This window comes from Microcaecilia unicolor, chromosome 13 (assembly GCF_901765095.1).
Source record: "Microcaecilia unicolor chromosome 13, aMicUni1.1, whole genome shotgun sequence".
NCBI classification, from domain to species: domain Eukaryota; kingdom Metazoa; phylum Chordata; class Amphibia; order Gymnophiona; family Siphonopidae; genus Microcaecilia; species Microcaecilia unicolor.
Genome location: NC_044043.1, coordinates 54,776,047 through 54,791,431, shown reverse-complemented (window position 1 = coordinate 54,791,431; position 15,385 = coordinate 54,776,047). Strand labels below are relative to the sequence as shown.

Sequence of the window (15,385 nt, the reverse complement as noted above, 5' to 3'; positions counted from 1 at the left end):
GCACCCTCCTTGGCCAGGTGATCGGCCAAGTCGTTTCCCAGCTTGTCGGGACTGTCAACTTTTGCATGACCCTTGACCTTCTTCCAATAGATGGTCATGTCATGGTCCTTTACCAGTTGATCTAAACTCCGGATCAAGTTTCCATGATGTACTGGTTTTCCTTTGGAATTTAACATATTTTTCTGCTTCCAGATGGGTAGATGGGACACAAAATTCTGTCTCACATAGTCAGAATCTGTACATATGACCAACTGTCGGACTCCTTTCTGAATTGCAGACTGTACCGCCACCAGAGCTGCCACAATCTCAGCGTACTGATTAGTTCGCGAGCCCAAGCTGTGCTTCAGGGTCTCTTCAAGATTGGTTGGATCCCATACCACTCCTACTCCTGCAACCAATTCCTTGACTGTATCACGACGGTAAGCACAACCATCTACATAGACCTTAGGCATAGTAGCACAAGTCTGTTCATCATACAGATGGTGTCGATGAGGTTCTTTCTCTAGCGGGGGAACATCTGCTTCAGGAATACCTGCAATGGAATCCTGTTCTGCACAATCATGTAGGTCAGCCATACCTTGGGCTACTGCGTTACGATGTTTCTGAGCATACCTTACCTCCAGAGGCCAGCCTTGAAGAGCCAATGTCCAGGAGACTATTTTGCTGTTTGACACTCGACCGGTCTTAATTCGGTCACTACCCAAGAAACTGATGGGCTGGTGGCAAGTCTCCACAATTAGCTTCTCACCTTGGATGTAACTTCTGAAGTGTTGCAAAGCCCAAACGGTAGACAGGAGTGCTTTCTCACAGTCGGAATACTTCCTCTCCACATCCGTTAGTCCTTTACTGGCATACGCCACTACCCTCTTATCCGTGTCATACTTCTGATATAGGACAGCACTCATAGAGTGTTGGGAATATCCCAAGTCCACGTAGAACTCACGACCTCCCTCGGGGTATGCGAGGCATGGGAAGCAGCTAAGCTTGTCTTTCAGCTCCTGCATAGCAGATTTCTGTTCTGGCCCCCAGACCCAAGGTGTATCTTTCTTCAACAACTTGACCAACGGTCGGGTGATCTCCGCATACTCATCTATGAACTGTCTGGAGTAGTTGCAAATTCCTAGAAAGGAACGAAGTTCAGTGATATTGGTGGGCTGTTTCAACTGTTGTAAAGGCTGCACTCGCTTCTTCTGGGGTCGCAGACCCTCAGCAGAAATTTCATACCCTAAGTAATTCAGTGATTTCCTGCACCATTGTCCTTTGGCAAGAGTCAGTTTAGCTCCAGCATCTGCCAACTGTGTGAAGACATGCTCCATCTCCTCCAGGTGTTCCTGAAAGGTAGGACTCTTGATCAGAATGTCATCCACATAGACCACTGTTCCTCGAGCTTCAGCATCTGGTAGGGCTTTGTGTAGGAAAATGTTGAATTCAGCAGGTGAATTGAGAAACCCAAAGGGTGTCCTGTTCCACGTATACTGCTTCTTCCCAAACGTAAAAGCCAGTTTATGCTGATCGTGGGGATGGACTGGTACTGTCCAAAACCCTGATGCCAAATCCAGGCTGGTGAAATACTTAGCCCCCCTGATGGTTGCAAGGTTCTGATCCAGTGGAGCCATAGGCCACCGGGACAAGGGTACTCGCTTATTCAACTGACGGTAATCCAGAGCGATTCTCCAGCTGTTATTCTTTTTCAAGATAGGCCACAGAGGGGAGTTGTACGTGCTGTTGCATTGTCTGATGATACCCCTGGTCTCCAAAGTGTTGAGAATCTCTTGTACAGACTCATAGGAAGCCAATGGAATCTTATACTGACGCACAAAGACAGGCTTGCTACCAGGTTCCGTAGGCACTCTGGTGACATGTAGGTTCGTAAGTCCACAGTCATACGAATCTACAGCAAAAAGGTCCTTGTAATTGTACAACAACTGAGTCAACTTCCTCTTCTCCGTGTGAGTAGTACAAGCATCAGCCTGTTCCACTTGCTCTTTCACCATAGCATCAAACTCTGAGAAAGGTTGGTTGGATGAAATTTCCACCTGTTCTTCAATGTCCTCCTGCAAGGTTGAGGTTTCCACAGAATTCACCCTTCGAGGCTTCTGAGGTACAGACATTTCCCTGGACAGGAACAAGAAGTCATCTTCCACCTGTACCTGAGCACACGTCGCATCATAGGGCCAAACAAACTCGAGAGATATGAGGCCCCTGGGAGAGGTAAACCAACTGTCAGTCGTCTCCCCCCCCTGGCAGGTGTCCCAAGAAGAAGGCAGCCTGCCAAGGATAGGCAAACTTACCTCGACATCATGGAAAGACTGGCCAACCAGAAAGCCAAAAGAATCTCCCGCAGATAGCTCAACTTCAGCAGACTGTGGATTGGTGACCAACAGGTATAAGGTGGTACCGGTGACCTCCAAACATGGCAGAACACCAATTGCCAATCCAAGGTCTCGAAAGTGGGCATGTGGGTTAAAGAACACTACATCATCCAGCAGACGTTGTCCTTGAGCGAGGCGAAGCTTGAGGGAAAAATCCCGTACCCTACCTGGAATGGTTACATCCTTGTCACAGACTACCTCACAGACCTGGGGAATGGTCTGTCCAGACTTCAAACAAACAGCCGTAGGTTCAAGTTCCACTGGGTTGTTCTGCATTCTACTCCACAGGACAAGATTCACCAGGTCCACATAAACTCCCAGTCGTGCAAGGCAATCTGACCCCAAACATAAGGGTTCCCTCAAGCCCCGGACAATAGAGAAGTGGTGAGTGAATGTCTTCTTTCCCACAGTCAAGGGAAGGCCACATATTCCGTCAAGCGGCTTGGAGCCTTGTCCCGGTACCTGTACCGAAGTAGAGGAACATCTGCTGAAGGGAAGTTGTACAGACTTACGAATTTGGCTGTACAACGAGTCACTGATGTAGGAGAGATCACTAGTGAACAGTAAAGTAGCTTGAAGCAATTGGGTGTTAGCCACCTGAACTGGTATGTTGAATTCATCACCTTTCTGGGTGATGACAGTCACCTTGCAAGGATGAGCAAAATCAGGAGCAGAGAGAGGAGATGAGATTTCAAGTGATACGGGAGACACAGTATCTGTTAAGTCATCCGTCTTGGCTGAGTCCTGTGAAACAATCTCTAGTTGGTCCGCTTGTTGCACCAGCTCTTCATGCTTCTGACCCCCTTTTGGTGCATCTGTCAAAGGAGGCTCCCGCATGGGCGGATCCGCGGAACACCGGAGATCAGTCCGCAGGGGAGTGTCCTGTAGCTCCACAGAGTTGGCATCACCGACTGTACGCCAGTATCTCCCTCGCACATATTTAAGGGGTCGAGTGACTTTAGACCAGATCGTTTCCTCGTCATAATCCAAAACAGGCCGAAATCTCTTCAAAAGGTCATTTCCAATCAGAAATTCTTCGCCCTCACTGGTAGTGATGATGGCTGGGTGCCTGACGGTCATCTGTCCAAGCTGTAAAGATAGCCAAACCTGTCCCACAGTTCCAATACTTTGATTGCCATAGGCCACCAGTGACAAGTCGCACGGTGTGACATGCAGCACATCCTGACCCCCCCCTAGAGATGCCTCGAGTTTCTGAAACAGGCCCTGGGTGACCAAAGTCACCTCTGATGCTGTATCCAGGAGACCTTCACAGGAAAGTACTTGTTGAATTAACAACTCCAAGGTATATCTGTAACCTTTAGATATAAGCTTACCTAGAAAATACCTGACTTCCTGGGATGAGTCTTTTGAAAGAGGCCCTTCCGGGTTCGAGGGCTGCGACGCAGCATGGTTCACGGGGGACTCCTCACTGATGGGCGACAACGCATCCACGTGGACAGTGGGGACGCTTGCGGTAACAGGTTTTGTGGCCACGTCTAGTCATGCTTGTTCTTCCTCCGAAGAGGATGGCTGTTCCACCTCAACAGATTTAACACTCAGCCCCGGAGGGGTCGGCGGTCTAGAAGACTGGTCCTTCTGCTTCTGGAATTTGACCTTTTTATGAGATGGAGGTGTCTTAGGTACATTGCTAGACTCCGCGATTGAACATCTGGCCATCAATTGGTCCAGCTGAGCTTGCATAGCACAAATCTTCTCTGCATTCCACTTCTTCTGATTAAACCGCTTCTTTTTAGGTTGTTGCTGTCCCTCCTGTGCAATAGGGGGCGCTGCATCCCGCGGCAGGGCCTGAGAGCCCGGCGGCGTAGTTGGTCTCGGCGCTTTGTTTTCCAGAGAAAGCGTGGAAGTGACCGCACAAACAGCGGGTGTTATCACCCTGTTGCGACTCTTGGATGCCGGTTTCGGAGTCTCTGCGATTGGCTTGGCGCGACAGATTTCAAAAATTCCTTCAGCCTGCTTTAGAAGGCTGGAATAGGGTTCTGCGTTTTTTCCTGCCAAGGGAATCTTTATCGGATCAGGCAGACCCTGTATAAAAAGTTCCCTGAAATCACCAAATTCAAGATCTTTAGAATCAGGCGGGACCCCCCCCTGGTAAAATGCACGCTTCAAGCGATGGGCCCACTCCCGCGGACTCTCCTCTGGATTACAACTAATAGTATACGCTGCACGCTTAGCTTCAAGAGAGTTGGCAAAGAGACCGTAGCGCTTCGTTAAGGCTTGCTCCACTGACCGTAAATCAGGGTTATCGGACATGATCAAATCTAGAACTTCATGGCACTCGGTACTAAAGGTCCATTTGAGGAGGGCTCTGATGTCATCCTCAGAAGAGACGTGCATGGTCTGCAGGAGTTCATGCACTGCCTTAAGATGGGTTTCTATGGATACCGAGGCAGACGCTTTAAAAGGCGCTATTACGGTGCGTAGCATCTTTATAACATATGCCTGCCTCTCCATAGACATTCCTTTCTTGGGTTCCGGCTTGAAGTGCCGCTGATCACTACCAGGTGTAGAGAACATCGGGGCAGGTGTATCGCTAAAACTGGGTGGATCTGCCGAAGGCTGAGGCCCTGAGCTAGGCACCTGACCAAGTGAGCTGATGATTTCAGCAGGCAGTCCCTGGACCCGTGCCCCCAGTGGGTGTGTCACTGTCTCGGGTCTGCTGCTTAGGTCACCAGCCACTATGGGGCTGGATTGTACAGAGGGGCGGGAAAGAGCCGAAGCCATGCCCCCAATGGGTGTGTTTAACTCGGGTCCCTCCCGGCTCACGTAACGGTTCATTTCGGGAGCTGGGCTTGGGTGACCCACAGCAAAACTGTCGGGGAACTCTAAGGTATACGGTACTTCTTCCTGCGCCATTTGCGTAAGCTCTTGCTGCATTGTGGAAATCTTTACAGTGCACTCATCTAATGCTTTAGACAATGAATCTCTGTCCTTCACTGTACATTGTAATTGCAGTGAGACTGTCTCCTGCTTCTCTTTTAACTCCGCCAACTCTAGCTTGGCTGCGTGCCAATCTTGAAACACAGACACAGATTGTTCTTGAGTGGCCACTAGCTCCCTGCGCAACTCACTCTGAACACCTTCTGAGACCTGTTTTAGCTCCCGATTTAATGTCTGCAACTTATCTGTTTCCCTAATCTGGTTGTGTAATGCATCAGTCAAACGAGAAAATTTCTCTTGCAACGAATCAAAAGACCCGAGGTACTGGGCAATTTCTTGCTTTAATGTGTAAATAAGTGCTTCACAATCAGTTAGGTCACCCTGCAAAGTTTTACACTTATCATACAGTGTCTGGCACTCCGTACAAATCTCTTCAGAAGAATTAGGTGGGGCGGGGCTTACATTGGTCCCTGCTAAAGCAGATTTGGCAGTCTGTAAATCAACTCGTAATGCAGCTAACTCACTGTCTCGCTCCTGGACAGTTTCCCTAGTCTGGGACAAATCTAACTGCAACTCTGCTATGCGATCTGTTAGAGGTACAGATACCTGTCTTATCTCATTCATCAAAGAGTCTTTAACTGCCAAAAGAGACACGCCCAGTTCACAAAGCATCCATTGTGACAAATGCTGTTTCTCTTTTATAATTGTATTTAAAACCGTAGCATATGCTTCTGAGCTATTCGGTGAACTGCTACCAAATAAAGCACGTACAGACTCTACTGTAGGAGGTGTTGGTTTCGTCTTACTATGAGAGAGTGGCAGTAATATTTTCAGCACGCCCTTCTCCTGTTCACTCAGGAGCATTTCAGGCAATGTGCCAACCATGCCGGTCGCCATGTTAAAGACTAAACACACCCTATTTTCCTTCCTTACAGAATTAGAGAAACCGTTTTTCTCTTTTGGAGCTCAGAGTAATAAATCTGTCAACCAATTACAGCAATAAAACACAGCTGTATAAACAAAGTTCTGCCGTCAGCTAGGTTAAATCTGCAGTTCGTGCAAAGAGAAACAGAGGGTCAAAACAGCTTTCTGAAAAGACCCAGAAAAAGTTTTAACTTCTGCTATTCCTGCACCAACCGTCCCGGACGAGAGCCCCAATTTGTAGGTGGTTATATGTATATTTTGTAAGAGGCCAATTCCTACCTATGTACTCGCTTATGTCTAGGGGGCGTGGCCTCTGCCCAACCTTAGCTGCATGGAAAATAACGGACAGACCAATGGAATATATTAGTTTATTTATACAGTGTTATATACAAAAATATAGAAAACTCTTATCAGCTTATAGCATCAGCAATTCCTGATTGCATGCACAATGATACCAAAAATATAGAGAATAACTATGATTATCCTATTGGCTAATCTGTAATGACAGATAAACACAATACCAAGATCCTAATGATTACCACACAAATCTTATACTAGGCTAACAGCAACTAGAGATCATAAATCCTGACGTCACACATCTGATGGGTCCGAGCACAGACTAATTATCTAACCCAGCCTGAAGGAAGTAAACTATGATCTCACCGTCCCGGTCACCAGATCAGATTCCTTCCGATGCCTCAGCCGAATGTCTCAGCGAGGTCCCACAAGCTCAGGTGATGCACTTGTCTTGATCAGCCACAGATGATACAGACTCAGTATAGATCCTGTAGACAGCTGTAATCTGGGGAAAAGCTTTGCCAGGTATTATCAGTAAGTCTCTCAGGTAACTTAGGTGCTTGCAGAAATGCAAGTGTTCTCCTCTTCTGTTCTTCTGTTCTTCTCTCTTCTTCTTCTCTCAGGAACTAGTCTCTTTCTGTTCCCGCTTCTCAGATCAATCAGTTTTCTGGGAGCCAATCAGAAATAATCCCACCATGTACTCCCAGCATCTGTATGAAGCTTCCTTTGTCCGTCTTATCTCGTAAGCTCTCTCTCTCACTCTCTCTCCCTCAGGGACATGCATTCTCCCCCGATACAGAGTGACCTTGGAGGTGGTGCAGGCTTCAGTAAATCTATTACAAGCTGAAATGCTGACTTCTGCACAGTTGGTAGTCAGACATATAGGTGAAAGGTTGCAGCGTCCATGTTGGCTGTAAAGGTGCTCTCATATGCACACAGGGTGGGTGAGATCACAGCAAATACTCCTACAGAAACCACACCTTCAAAAAGATATAAGTAGGATGTAGTCGGTCCACAAAATAGCTGCAAGAATGATCATTGATCATGTCATAAAGCATATGGAGACAGACTTAAAGATCGGAATATGTACACGGGTAGAAAAGTGGGAGAGGGGAGATATGCTAGAAGTTTAAATACCTTGATAGTATAAATGTACAGTAAGACAAGGGGCATAGGATGAAGATAAAAGAGATATAGTTCAAAGTAATCTAAGGAAAACTTCTTTCCATTACGTAGCTTCCTTCCCACTGTTCCAAAACCTGTGGGATAGTTGTGTCCATCAACCAGCAGGTGGAGATAGAACCTTGAAAACTGAGCTGAGATCTCTCTCTCTCTCTCCCTCCAGTCCAGCTCATCAGTATTTTCTATCTCCTGCAAGTGGATGGACACAGTTGTCAGCCTCTGGTTCTGAGTGCGTTGCTACTGGTCCAGTTGGTCAGCTGGTCCCCAGTTAAGCTTTGCAAGTGGCTTGAGTCTGCAGAGTCATATCTGGACTTCTTCAGATTACTGTCTCTGGTTCCTCATTAATTTACTTCTTCCATGGTCTTCAGATCCCTGTCTGTGGTGCCCTGTAAATTTACTTCTTTCCTCCCTTCATCTCTCCCCTCTTTCCTGTGGAGCTCTCATTTTCCAGTACAACATATATTTAATTTAAAAAAATGAGGTTTGCTGGAGAAGATGGGACAGAATATCATAAGAGCATAAGAATAGCCATACTGGATCAGACCAATGGTCCATCTAGCCCAGTATCGTGCTTCCAACAGTGGCCAATCCAGGTCATAAGTATCTGGCAGAATCCCAATTAGTAACAGCATTCCATGCTACCAATACCGGGGCAAGCAGTGGCTTCCCCCATGTCTATCTCAACAGACTATGGACTCTTCCTCCAGGAACTTGTTCAAGTCTTTTTTAAACAGCTAACCACTGTTACCACATTCTCCTGCAATGTGTTCTAGAGCTTAACTGCTCTGAGTGAAAAAATATTTCCTTCTATTTGTTTTTAAAGTATTTCCATGTAATTTCATGGAGTGTTCCCTGAATGTGAAGGCGGACTTTCTCAGCAGGCATTCCTTGGACCCAGGAAAATGGGAATTATCTGACCAGGGGTTTCAGCTAGTAGTGAACTGATGGGGTTCTCCGCTTCTGGACTTGATGGGCACTGTGGCATTCCTTTTTGTCACTAAGTTCTTCAGCTTTTGTAAAGATCTGGTCTTGATGGGGATTGATGCCCTACTGTAGCCCTGGCCGGAGACACATCTACTGTACGTCTTCCCTCTTTAGTCCGTAGCAGGCTGCCTGTTGAAAAGGACTGCATTGCACCTGGGTCGAATAATTCTCATAGCCCCGGATTGACAGTAGAGTCTGTGGTACGTGTACCTGATGTGATTGCTGGACCGGGTTCCTCTTTGTCTTCCACAGGTACATGGCCTACTGAAGCAAGGTCCAGTGCTCATGGAGGATCCATGTCCCTTAGGTCTTACGGCTTAACCATTGAAAAGGCTTGGTTGAGACAAAAAGATTGTTCTGATTTGGTCATTGCTATCTTGCTTCAGGCTCAGAAACACTCTACATCTATGGCATATGTAAGGGTGTGGAGGATAGTCTGCACTCACATCAGCCCTCAAACACTTTCCTTCCCCACTCTGATAGCGCATTTCCTAGTGTTTCTCCAGGCAAGCCATCAGAAAAGATTAGCGTTGGGTTCTCTAAAAGTTCAAGTTACGGCTTTGGCCTGTTTCAGGGGCCAGCTACAGAAGAGGTCTCTTGTGGCTCACCCTGATATTGTTTGATTCTTGCATGGAGATGACCACTTGTGACCTCCCTTTCATATTCTTTGCCCAGAGTGGAAACTTAAGGAAGGCCTCCTTGAAAGATCTTGTTCTAAAGACTGCATTCTTGGTGGCTGTTGTATCGGCACTTAGGGTTTCAGATCATCTGGCTCTGTCTTTTTGTAATCCCTTTCTTTGCATTTTGGAGGCAGGGGTCTTCCTGTGCATGGTTATTTTCTTTCTTCTGAAAGTAGTATCAGTATTTCATCTCAGCCAATCTTTGGAGCTACTGTCCTTTCGCATAGAGGGTGAAGAGGCTCAATATTCTTCCTTGAAGCTTCTTGATGTGTGTAGAGTCTTCAGATATCTGGAAGTCACAAATGAATTTCACAAATTGAACAGACTGTTTGTACTTTTTGGTAAACAGAGGCTTGGCCTTATGGCTTCTGAGCTCACAATTGCTAAATTCTTGAAGGAGACTATTGCATCAGTTTATTTTCTTGCAGGATCATTCTAGGAGGCGTACAATGACATCCTGGGCGGAGACAACTTTACTGTCTCCGGCGGATATTTGCAAGGCAGCAACATAGTTGACGCTGCATACCTTTGCCATGCACTACTGGATGGATATTGCATTGCACTCCGAAGCCAGATTTTGGGGCTTCAGTCCTCAGGGTGGTGGTGCCAGGATCCCACCCACTCTAGGGATTGCATTTGAACATACAACATTGAACTCATTGCCTGAGAATATGGTAACAGTGGTTAGCTGTTTAAAAAAAGGTTTAGACAAGTTCCTGGAGGAAGAGTCCATAGTCTGTTATTGAGATAGACTTGATACTCTGTTCAAACAAATGACCCTAAGATCAAGGACCTATCTACCTTCTATGAATCCCTAGATTTCCATAGCCCACCAGGCCAGGCGACTCACAAAATGGGTAACCAACTAGACCTAGTTGCATACACCAAAAGCGCAACATCTAGTCCACACGTAGAAATGGGAAAATGGTCTCCCCTGGTCTGTTCAGATCACTTCCTACTAGACTTCAATATCATCTGGACACAACATAATGCAAGTACCCAGAAATATAACTACCATACTCCAGACAGCGCTAAAATACAATACTATGCTAGAGGAAAGATCGGTGGCACAAAAGTCTGGTATAAGGTAGATGAATATTACTAGAAGATTGGAATGAGGTCGTGGAACCATTCTAGATAGCATGGCTCCTATGAAAATAAAAGAAAAATCTAAAGCTATTAAGAACAAATGGTTCAATGCAGATCTCTCGCTGTTAAAGAATCTAGAAGAAAGAGAGAATTGAAATAGACTAAATTGGAGAAAAGCAGTATCCAGATATAAAATCAAATTAACTAATGCCAAAAAACTGATTGACAGTGGCATCCACAACACCAAATGTCTCTTCTCAATAGTTGCCAACCTAAGAAATGTCGAGGGAATTGCTAGCCTGACTCAGGAATCCGTCCCAACAAGCAGAACAACTAGCCCTTCATTTTAGAGAGAAAATCGCCATGTTCAGTGTTACTCCAAACTGATTAACAACATCAACAACACCAAACATCTAGTCTCAGTTGCCAACCCAACGGATGTCGAAGGAATCACCATCCCGATTCAGAAATCCACCCCAACAGCAGAACAACTAGCCCTCCATTTTAGAGAGAAAATCAGAGCACAATTCAACAATAATACCAACAACGAATATAAAATAACCAAACATTCCAACATGGCAATACTCACGGATATGGCATGAGATAACTTCCACACCATCAAATGGTCTGAATTAGATTGACTAATTGGAAAATTCTCTAAATCCCACGTCTGAGTAGACATATGCCCAACAAACTCATGAGCTGCGCCTCTTCAAAGTTTAAATCCATTATCTACATCTGGCTGACCAACTCCATGTCCAGAGATGCCTTTCCACTATCAATGGGAAATATTAGCCTCACTCCCATACTGAAAAACAAACAAGAATCAAGGGCCAATGTGAACAAGTACCGACCTGTAGCATTCATGCCATTCCTGATAAGCTAATGGAAGGAATAGTCACCATACAACTAACTGAATGTCTGGAGAAATTCAATATACTACACAGCTCACAATCAGGATAAACACCCTTCAGGCCAAGGGGAAGAAAGCACCTTGTTAGATCACAAGTTACTCTTAACGATCCTAAACAACACTGGATTGACAAGTCATGTACTAAACTGGTTTTGTGGCTTCATCCTAACTAGGTAAGCAGATCTTACCTAGTTAGGATGAATGGAACATACTCAAAGATGGCCTGCAGAGTGACATCCCCCCAGGGCTCACCACTCTCTACCATTCTATTCAGCGTTCTTATGGCCTCCCTGGGATACGCCCTCAAAGCAGCGGGCTTCAGAACATTTATATACACATATGACATCACCATACTAATAATTCCAACAAATGACATTCATTCAATAAAACAACACATAGAGAGGACTCTATCACCCTAATCACAAACTGGATGGCAATGAGCCAATTAAAACTAAACTGTGATAAAACAAAATTCCTACCGACAGGCTATAACACAACCATAGAACAAAACAGTTCCTTCGTAGTGAATGGTTTACCCTACAAACTAGAACCCTCCCTCAAAATCCTAGGCTTTACAATAGACCAAAACGTAGCCTGGGAAATGCAGGTGAATAGGACAGTCAGTGGAGGAGTGGCCTAGTGGTTAGGGTGGTGGACTTTGATCCTCAGGAACTGAGATTCCCACTTCAGGCACAGGCAGCTCCTTGTGACTCTGGGCAAGTCACTTAACCCTCCATTGCCCCATGTAAGCCGCATTGAGCCTGCCATGAGTGGGAAAGCGCGGGGTACAAATGTAACAAAAAAAGTCTTGCTTCTTCCAACTGCATAACCTTAGACAAATACGGAAATATTTTACACAAGAACACTTCACACTCGTAGTACAGGTTCTAATTCTAACTAAACTAGACTACTGCAATATAATCTACTTAAACTATCCTAAAAAACTTAGTACACAACCCAGTGGTGTAGCTACAGGTGGGCACAGGGCCACCCATTCTTGCCTCAGACCACCGAGTCAGGTGGCCCCCGAACCACCTCACTAGAGGTGCCTCATTCCTCTTTCTCTTCACCACTGGTGACCCAGAAGCTGTCTGTCTCTGAACCCCCCGCCCCTGTCTACCTTTGAGCAGTCACCAGTAGCAGTTCCTGTAGGCAACCTGCGCCAGCCCTGCAGACTTCCCTCTACTACATACCGCCCTCAGTGATGTCACTTCCTGTTTCATCAATGGCATGGTGGGGACGTGGTAGAGGGAAGCCTGCAGGGCCAGCATAGGTTGACTACAGGAATCACTGCCGGCAACAGCTTGCAGGTAGATCAGGGGAGGGAGTTTCAGAGAGAGAGAGGGGAACAGAAGCAGGGTGGGTTGGGGGAGGGGAGAAAGGAGCAGATGCCAGGTGGAGGGGGAGAAAGATGATGTATGGGCCAGGGGTGAAGGGAAAGATTTTTTTAAAATGTATTGTATGTACAGGAGTGGGGGTGGGGTTGGGAAGGGCCCACCCAAAATGGTCGGTCTGGCTACGCTCTGACGCAAACTACAGACAACATAAAACATAGTCTACAGTCTGAAAAAAATTCAACAGGGTGTCTCACCTATATGCCCATCTACACTAGGGCTACCAGTAGAGGCCAGAATTATCTTTAACTCTGTTGTTTTGTCTTTAAAAATCTCCCAGGGCTGTGCTCCCCAATACATGTTCTCTCTAATCACAACTCTGCACTCGAACTACAGGACAAGAAATTCTCTAAAATTATCCTTCCCATCCTTCTAGGAATTTCGACTCAAGACTTTTCTCAAGCCTATTCTCTTAGCAAGCTGCCAAATTCTGGAACGCCCTACCGACACCAATGCCCAACATCAATTGCTGCACTCAATTCTGTAAAGCCTTAGAATCCATTCTATTCAAAAAATAATGTCTTACCAAACTCCTCATAAGTCTGGTTCCCCAACATTACTTTTTCAATATGTTTAATGGCAAGCTACAGTTCTTTTCACTGCATCTATGTATTAGACTGACTTATCTACCTGCTAACCCACTCTGAGGCGCATTTTCAAAGCACTTAGACTTACAAAGTTCCATAGTAACCTATGGAACTTTGTAAGTAAAAGTGTTTTGAAAATGAGCCCCTCTGTAATCTGCTATGAAACTTGTCTTCCCAATGCAATCTTGTTGAATTTTCTTTACTCTGTAATCCACTCTGAATCTCTTGAGGTGTGAGCGGAATATAAGCACCTGGTAAAGTAAAGTAAACATCCCACAGGTATTAGAATATTGGGAATCTATGTAATGGAAGGAGAAATTAGGTTTTACCTGATTAATGTTCTTTCCATTAGTCTTTCCCATTATTCCAGAGGTGCACCCGAGGTTTCTGAGATGTTTAATCAATGCAAAATAATGGGTCAAATAATGACCGTCACCTTGCTTGGTGCTTCCTGCATATCTCTTCTACAGGCTGTTCAGAGATGAGAGGTCCACACATGTTTGCTCGTCTGGTTAGTGTCAGATTAGCAAATTGTGGTTATTCTGGTTTCTCTTTACTGCTTGTCTATGTAAATATTGAGGAGGTGGACTGGATGCCAAGAGACGTATGTCTCAGCTGAGTTTTCAGTACTCTATTTCCACCTGTTGGTTAATGGACACAACTATCCCACAGGTTGTGGGATAGTGGGAAGGACTAATGGAAAGAAAATTATCAGGTAATACCTAATTTCTCATTATGGAAAGGGTGGTGGATGTATGGAATAGCCCCTCAGTGGAGGTAGTGGCGATAGACTTTCTTGAATTCAAATATAGCATGGAGCAAACACAGAGGATCTCTTAGGGAGAGGAAAGGATAGGTTGAGATTAGTACATGGTGTGAATGAGTAGACTGGGTAGGCCATGTAGTTGTCATGATGCAAAGAATTTCACACTTGAAAATTTTCAAATTATTGGTTTTGTACAGCTGTAACATGGGATAGCAAAATATAATGCAAGATTGCTTACTTTCAGGTGTGTTAACTTAATATTAACATAGAGAGCTTTGTGAAGGTTTGTGTGTACTTGTAAATGAAGATGTAACTTTGAAGATAATATCCAATTTTCATTATTCTAGAAAAGTTAGATGCAACTGTGAAGGTAAACATGCAGAGCCAGAGAAGAATTTTTAAATTTCCAATGAGTTTGTATCTATGAATCACACTTTGCATCAGCATTTTGATCTTACAGGTGAAATTGGTGAAATCCATAAAATATTTTGAAGAGTTTGTAATTTCTAACACTAGATATTTGAGCTCTGGTAAATCTCCATTAGATTTTATCCCGGTATGTAATCACAACAAAACTCTTTTGAAAATAATGTTTTTTGTCTAGTTGCCTTTTTAAAAATTCTTAATTGAAGTATTGTCTTTCTCTCCCCCCCCCCCCCTTTTTTTTTTTTTTTTTGCTGTGTTTTGGTATGTACAGTTCTTTCTATTTCTTGTTTTGTTTTATTTGTGAATTATTTATTAACTTTAGCAGTATTTCAATGTAAAAGCATAAAATAAACTAATGAGAAACAGATATAAATCTTAAGAAATTAAATCACATTCACAGGATTCCATACAAGACTAATTTCCATCAATATTCCATCCAGCATTATGAGAAGGAAAAAAGAAATGTATCCAAATACACCCCACTCCCGATCATTCTCACCCTCAGAATTTCTTCTCTGTTAGAAACTTTCTAATTGCAAAGGTCAGAAGAGATATTCCTTGATGGGAGATCTTAAATGTCCATGTAAATGTCAGGAAAAACATTGCTTCTGTAGCCAAGACCTGAGATCTTAGGTGCAGAAAAGCCTTTCTGCAAAATTGAGTAGCATGAAAAACAGAGGTTGGCCACTAAAGGGAACAGCCTTTTTCTGAATACTTTCATCTTATCTTCACAGAGAAATGTTACCACAAGATTAGACTGAAAGCATAGCTCTGTTAGTAATTTCAGAAGAGGATTCCAATAATGCAGAGACACCTAGAGTATAAGGATTTATTTTCAGACATCTCCACTCTCTCTTCCCCTGTTCTCTGTGT

General features: G+C 44.7%; 1 protein-coding gene across 1 annotated transcript in view; it reads left to right on the top strand.

Annotated features, from left to right (window-relative positions):
* PIGL (phosphatidylinositol glycan anchor biosynthesis class L) overlaps positions 1–15,385 on the top strand; it is a 107,048-nt gene that overhangs the window by 9,222 nt on the left and 82,441 nt on the right. The gene's annotated exons all lie outside the window — the stretch shown is intronic.